General features: G+C 36.8%; 1 pseudogene; it reads right to left on the bottom strand.

Moving 5' to 3' along the window:
- Positions 1 to 484: 484 nt before the first annotated feature.
- Positions 485 to 3,200, bottom strand: LOC120626468 (annotated as a pseudogene).
- Positions 3,201 to 8,345: the final 5,145 nt, after the last annotated feature.

The raw sequence follows: 8,345 nt of genomic DNA, 5'->3' as shown, positions 1-8,345 counted from the left end.
CTTTGATACAGTTGTCTGAAAGTTATGTCAATTTAAGAGTAGATTAAGGTCCTATTGCAATACGTTACTGTCATTTCTATCATCTGCATGCGGTGTTTTCTCGATTGGATGCAATATCCGTTTCGTATCATCGTTTATTTTATGAGCACAAAATGGAACCTACTCAAGGTGATATGGGCACACTACTGCCCTTTATTAAATATAACTGGACTATAAAAATATCAGCTTAAACATTTATTACATTTGCAGCGCCAAATGTGATTAATTCGTTTTTAGTAATTCATAGCTCCTTGGGCAGTCGTATTACATTGTTACATTTACAATTCGAGACAAAAATAAAGTGACAACAGCCTGCCTAGTGGTAATAATTCCGGTCTATTGCATAGATAGAAAAAACGGTGATAGCCTAGGTTAAGGCTTCGGTTTTCTCTTTGGGTGGAATAGAGTTTGATCCCCGATCAATGTGCGTTTTCAATTTAAGCAATTACATATCGCTTGCTTTAACAGAGAAGTTAAATATTTGTCCCTTACTCAAATCCGAGAGCCGAATGCTTATAGAAAACTGCTTGGTGCACAGGTCCTGAAATAATATAGATGCACAAAATACTCTTTTACTACTAAAACTAACTAACTGACCGATACATCTTAAGCCGGTGGGTCAAAAAGCATGATTTTTTACAAAACTACCAGAGCCGATCGGGTGACTATGGGACCGAAAATTTGGATTTATTTATGTTTTTTTTGAAACGTTGGTTATAAGATTGTATGAAAGTCCTATGCGACGTAAGCTAAATTCCTATGGCGAGCACGCCAGCGTTTCTAAAAACACATGGTTCTTAAAAACCGTTCCCTATGTTCACTTAAAAACCCTTCCCTCGGTCTTCTACTTTTTTTTTTAATTTTCCTATTTCGTGGCAAACTCTGTGTCAATATTCTTTCCATGGATTTGTACTATTAAACTAAAGCAGGTGATTTTAAAAATTGGTATGCATCAGGCAATGAAGCATTAAAATCTGCATTTTAATTAGAATAAATACCTCTGAGAGCCTAATGTGACTGTATTACTTTCAGAACGGAACACAGCATTGCCAAAATGCTGCTCAGCGACAGAGATAAGCATAGCGGTAGTACTTCCCCGGATTTGCTCTGACACAACGTGACGAGATTTTTTTTACATAAATGAACTGTAATGAGTCGGACAGTGACATAGGCTTCTCTTTTCCCGGAAAATGCACGGCTCTTATCGAATAATCGAAGTATCTTATAATTGTGTTATTTCCTCTTCATGTTAAAACAGTTGAAGTGATGATGAAATTTGATAATCTTAATAAATTCATAACTAGTTACTTTAGCTTTTTGGTACTGGTAAACTAAATATATATTTCAATTAGGTTAATCGCATCTCACGTAATTAATACTTTTGCCACATAGTGTTTATACAGTCCATAGGCTATATATATATACATTGGCCTTATAATCGCAACAATTCATATCATATTTTTGTAATCGGACCGTTTGGTACGTGGACGGAGTGTGAGCGCAGGATTTTACGTGCCCGATTGCTCTGTCTATGTAACTTGTTGTTGCACCGTGGCCGAGGCTCGCTGGTCTGTTGGCGACGGCGAAGCTGGATAAGCCTCCGTGGTGTGAGACGTGCGTCCATCCGAAAATATTGATATAGATTGAATATGCCGGCGTGTTTGTAGTCAGAGAGCTTACCGAAATTTCGGTTGTATCACAACCGACTCCTGCCGACGAATAACGTTTTGGTTTGTTTGAGATCATCTGATCGACGTGCTTAATGCATGTTTCCCTACCTGCTTTATTCGTCGTTACCTTGTACGTGACTGAGCCCGTTCGTTCCGCTACTTTGGCCTTTTTCCATTTGTCTCCTATTTTCGAAAAGTTTCTTATCAATACTGAATCGCCCTAAACGAAGTCCCCCCCCGGCGTGTGTCGCCTGCCTGCGCTGCGCCGCCTGCACGCATTGTGCGACGCCGGGTGCCCGCCGCTGATCTAGCTCAGCCCCAATAGCTACTGCAGCGCGAACTGTTGGGACACTGCAACAGAAGCTTATTTAAAGCGGTTTCAATCTTCACACCATCTACCATAGCCTTTTTTATTACCTTTTTTATTGTTTTTACCGCATTTTCCAACGCTCCATTACTTACAGGGTGACACGATGCCGTGAGGCTATGTTGTATACCATTTATTTTTTCAACATTTCAAATTCTGATGAAGTCAGAGGCGGGCCTCCATCCGTCACTATTTGCTTTGGAATCCCGAGCCTGGCAAAGCGACTACCTAACTTACAGCCTCTTAACTTACAGCGTCGCAGCTGAGGTACCAGTATTCATCGCTACGACTTCAATCCATTTTGAGTGTGCATCTATAACAAGGAAATAATGCTTTCCTTTAAAATATAAGAAACCTACTTGGATCTTGCGTCTACAGATATGGCATCACCGGCACGTGCGGCGGCGCATCGAGGGCTTGCCGGCATGCGGGGCACGCCCGCACGCGCTGCGCCAGGTGAGTCTAGCTGGGACAACCATAAAAAATTTCACGCTATTTGCTTAATTCGAACAATACCTTATTAATACGTGACCTTCATAAATATTCCTATGATTCGATCGCGTACATTTTTTGAGACGGCTATAAGGTATCCTCAGACGATGCACCCATGATCGATATGCAGATCACCTTTGCGATGAAAATACGAATTTTCGTTTTGGACTTCCGTTTACGCTGGCAATCCAAATATGATGTAAGAGTATACTTTGCAGAGAATAGCCTATTTCATTGTTAATCTCGCTATGTCTCTATGATTAAGAGGGAAAGTATCTTCCACGTTATGTAAATAAGCCGACTCCTCTTATTTGTCGAACACTTAACCTTTGGTGATGACAGCAAGCGGCAGGCGAGACAATCCATCGACGTTACCGACCAAATAGGTATTTATTATGCCGTCACAATCCATACACTATCGCTAACGCCTCCTTGTCAATTTGACTGTAGCGCCGCTCGGCGTCACTGAGTGTACGCGAGGCGTAGCACATGATGCGCTCGCTGCCGTCCGGGTGTACCTGCGAGAGCACCGCTCCCAGGACGTACGCGCTGCTGTTCACCGCCAGCATCAGGAGCAGCCGCGGATCTATTTGCGATTTCCGCCACTTTATCGTTGTCAGTGTAAATACCATGCCGGTTTATTCTGTAGGTACACTAAATACCAAGTTACGTCTTTAAAAATTCACAATTTTTCTAATTGAATGCGTAAACCTGCTTCACCTTCACTTCAACAATTTGATAGATGTGTTTCGTAGACTTCAAGTCTACGAAACACATCTATCAAATTGTTCACATGCTTTACCTTATTAATCCCCGGTTAAAAAAATATCGTCAATAAAACAAACCACGTAATTTATATATGCCACACAAAGATTCTTCAATTAACTTTCGAAAAATTTCTGGTAAACATTCTAAACCAAAAAGAACATGAACATACATGAACTCTTATACATGAACGTTCTGTGCTGTGATAGCCGTCGGCGGCTGAGATGACACATGAAGATTCAATTACAAATAAGCGTTTTTTAAATCTAATTGAGTAATATATAAATGTTCGATGCGCGGCACGAAATAGTGGAAGTCTTTTAATTGTTTAATAACGTTATCTTATAGTCGCCGCATATACCGACCCATCCCTCTTTATAAAAGGTACGATTGGTGTACCATAATCGGACCTTTCCACCTTAACTATGATTGATTCATCTTCTAGACGGCGTAACTCATGCTCGACGGGTATGCGCAGCGGTAAGGGTCGAGCTGTGCAAAATATCAGCTTCTATCTCTCAATTGCAATTTAATCTTGATTTTAAATGTGACAATGCCATTTTTAAAAACGCCAGGAAATTCCCTCTTTAAACTCGGAATGATCTCATCATTGCCGCTAGAAATATTAAGTAGGTTAATAGATTTCAATTTTCACAACCAGAGGGTCCCATCAACGTCCCCCGTGTTTGAACGAAACTTAAAAGTCGAAAATAAGAATATAATATTCGAAGTCGAGACAGGTAGCAGAATATCGGCTGTGTCTAAGCAATTATATGACAGTAGCTTATTGCATTTGCCTATAATAATTAAAGATGTTCATCTTTGAAGATCACATAGGAGTCCCACTAACTTTCCGTAACTCATTATGAAAATTTTTAAACAAAATTAGCGAAAAACTGCCCCACTTGTAATTTGGAAGTGAAACAAAGCATTGAAATCAGACTGACTTTAATTGACACTTATTTTTTAACTACCTACTTATATTTTTATACTGATACATTACAATAGCTACACACTTAAGTTTAAGTTCATGATTTAGGGACTTTAAATGTGTGATCCAGTTGCTGTAGGCTTGAAATTTTCTACACAAAATTAATTTAATTTAATTCTGCTAAGCTTTTTGACTTTTCTGGCTGGGTGCTTCTTAAAAATATAATTTCACATTCGGATTGGAACGACCTATTCCATCAGATAATGCTAATTAATTTCATTTTTACTTAGAATAATTCCAGTATAAATTAACTTGCTTAAAGGTCAAAAGGCTTAGTCTTTTTGAGTCTCCTCACTAAGTCCGTATTATAGAGAAGCTGAAAAATCTTGATGTTTTCATGATGATTAAGTCTATGTTCATTTTATTATTGTTCATTCGGCATGTTTTTTTTATATTTGAATGTTTATTTCTTACATCCAGGGGGGCATTATCGATTCCTCTGAGTTTTTTATTATGAAGTCGATAGATTATTAATATATATATTTTTATTTATCAAATAAAACAAACAATATTTAGATTGTTCGTATAAATCCCCGAAAAAATACCTTAATGGGACGGTTTACTCCAGATTTATACTTTCCAAGTCGCATTATCTTTATAGGATGTGATACATCTTTCGCAACATTGTCAAGCAATTTCAAAACTTCAGTGGTATCATGTACCAGACGGTCTTCGAGTTTCTCATTATGTATTTCAGAAATGCCTGTAAGAACTACATTTTTTTCCCTCTCAGGAACGAACTTCTTTTAAAATATTTTCTTTTGATTCAGCTGATACACTCGAACAGTCTCTGTTTGTTCCAGATTTAAATTTCTCTAAATCGTTTTCTAATCGTGCGATAGTTTATTCGGTACATCGGCTCTTCATGCTCTAACGCAAGGTGATCAGTAGTAGCTTGGATGTTATCAACTTTTGTTTTGATGTGAGATATATCTTCATGAAGAGATGCAAGAAACTTAATTTAAGACAACGTAAAGGCTTCGAGAATATGTTCAATGTGAAATTCAGATAATTCTTTATGACAGTTGCAGTCCGGCCCTGGTTGTTTACGTTTGCGCATCATAACATTTAGATCGGCTACATCTTTTATTTTAGACAAGTCGGGATGTGATCCGCTACTGATAAATATTTCCTTTTCGGTCATCTCTGATGTGGGAGTAGTAGACTTCAACTTGTCGCGAAAAGTGATATTGTCCTTGTGGTGAGCATTTGATGGGTTCACGTATTCTTTGGATGCAATTTTCTTTGTGATAAGTGGTACTAATATTGACACAATCAGTGCGCTGCAGCAGTGTGTATTATGTTTTTACTCGATTATGTCACAGCAGCGAAACTTGTACGATATATACAATAAAACGTTGGTACACACGTTCAACGGATCTTGTTCAATTTCCTTTTCACTTTAAACATCACTCTATTAAGATTTATAACCAAGAAACATTTGAGATTCAGTTAAAGTAATTTGATTTACTATGGTTTTAAAGAAAACAAAATCAAAGTTTTTTGCGGAGCAAATTAGGACGTGCTCGTACCGCCGTTGCGGGTAGATTCCGAACTGGCAGTAGAGTCACTACTAAACAGATATACTTGACTTTTGCTTGCTTGAAATAAATTAATTTTGAATTTAAATGAGAGTTTGCATTATCAAACGAATTCAAACTCTCAAACGCCATGATGTGAGGGATATAGTGTTTTTATGCGGACCACAATATGTTGCATACATGCAAAAGATCCAATTAAAGTTACGCAAATCTACCTTAAAATAAACAAATATACTAATACTGAATCTTTGATCATTATTATCATCAGCAGCCTACAAGCGTTCACTTTTGAGAGTTGGCCAGAGCGCGTAATCACAGTCCTCCGCCTTAATCATCAAACCATCATAAGTTCATCAGTCCAGCGGGCTGGAGGTCGTCCCTCACTGCGTTTACCGATTCGCGGTCTCCACTCTAGAACGCACCTGCCACAACATCAATTGGTCCTACGATATGACCTACCCGTTGCCATTTCCACTTGATAATCGTTTAAGCTAAGTCGGTCACTTTGATACCCCTATACAGGACTCGCGAAAAGAGACTACCAACATATCTCGCTCCAAAGCGCGTTGCGCATCATTGAATTTGTGGATGAGATTGCAGATGTCCACATTTCCACCATAGACAAATTACAAAATATACGGATGTAAACTAATATAAATAATTATCATCAGAAATTTCAATTGACCGCACGACGCAACTCGTGGGAAGCCTGTCACGTCGCACTTCTATCAATAATACATTGGTATATTTTTTTATTATTACATGTTGCGATTATGGTCCAGGAAAGTTGTTCAAATGTTTTCCAAATAAAACTCAAAAGATAATAATTAAGTGGTTTTCCAATATTTCATAATCATCGTCCAACACATATATCGTAGAAGTTAAATGACGAACGCTATCGATTTAACTGCAAATACAAAATATAAGCAATTACATAATTCAGTACTGTGCCACTGCATACGATTTATATTCACCGTGACCGGGAATTGAACATAGCTGCGATTCCGGATTATATACCTGCATTGAATGGGATTTTCACCTTTTTTTGCATCAACGAATGTAAACCTATACAGGATGGCAAATTCTTTCTTTACGCTAGTACAAAGGCAAGCATGTAGTAACTCTGTAGTGGAATTATATTAATTAACCTAGTTCGACATAGAAATATTCCAATTATGTTTGCTATTTCCATCGTATTATATTCCATTTGTAACGTAAAAGCCGATTTATAAACATTACGATTAGAAGAGTTCAATGAAGTGTTTGGTTCTAGCGATTACAAGTTTTTGCAGTGAATTGTTAGCCAGACGTAATAATAATATGTAATGGTAATATAATATGTAATGTATGGTAATGGTTTGTAACAGTATTCATACCAATTTGAATACATAGTAAAATTAAATAAATAAAGCTATATTCTTGCTGCAGAAGATGGCTGTTCGTGTTATGTACTCATGAAATGGGACTAAGTCAGATATTAAGAGCTAGAAGTCAAATTTGCCTATATCGTCGGCTTACTGCAAGAACTCATTAATTGCAAAAAATTATCAAGTATAGTGTAATAGTAGTAATAATGTTCAAGGTAGGCTTTTTAAAGCTCTTACAATGCCTGTCCTTAAGTTTTTCTAACTCGTAATGGAGATTTTTTTCAGTTTATATCATCTGTTCGCTTGTTGCTTACCCTGTGCATACCCTGTACGCACGCCACTGACTCCTATTGGTTTTTTTTGTATAATACAAAAACCCACTTACTTCTAGTTATTCAAATTAAGACGCTATGGCCTGGTCATAAATTCGATAATTGCAATTTTGGAACTTTTAGTTTGATAAAAATCCTGAATTTATAGATTAATAGATTTTTTTTAATATAACAAATTTGAACAATCACTGTTTTTTAAAATATAACAGTCATTTATGTGATTTTTGGGTTTATAGAATATGTATTACGTGCATGTACTTATAATTAAACTCAGTTAAAATCATTAACGGCGCTTAGTTACTTGTGTATAATAATAATGTATGACAAAGACACATAAATTAATTTTCAAGAAGTGTTTCCACTGACTATTGACTCTTTGATTATTGACTTAAGACAATTAAAAGCATTTAGTAACTCATGACTAGAATTCGCTATTCCTGAAATGAATTTACGCTTTTTAAATTAAATTCTTACATCGGTTTATGTAATTACGGACGGCTTATGTAGTTACGTAAGGTGTACAAAAAAATGGTTTAAATCTTAATATATATAAATCTCCTGTCACGATGTTTGTCCGCGATGGACTCCTAAACTACTCAACCGATTTTAAATTAAATTGGCACACCGTGAGCAATCTGGTCCAACTTAAGAGATAGGATAGCTTAGATCTTTAATTATAGTCGCAATTTTATTTTATTGCAAATTATTTGTCTATAATTAATTGACAGTCACATGTTATATATATGTAGATATATATACTACTATACTCATTTAAGGCTTA

Source organism: Pararge aegeria, chromosome 9 (genome assembly GCF_905163445.1).
Source record: "Pararge aegeria chromosome 9, ilParAegt1.1, whole genome shotgun sequence".
Lineage (NCBI taxonomy): Eukaryota > Metazoa > Arthropoda > Insecta > Lepidoptera > Nymphalidae > Pararge > Pararge aegeria.
The sequence above is the reverse complement of the archived record's forward strand: the minus strand, read 5'-3'. Positions and strand labels throughout refer to the sequence as shown.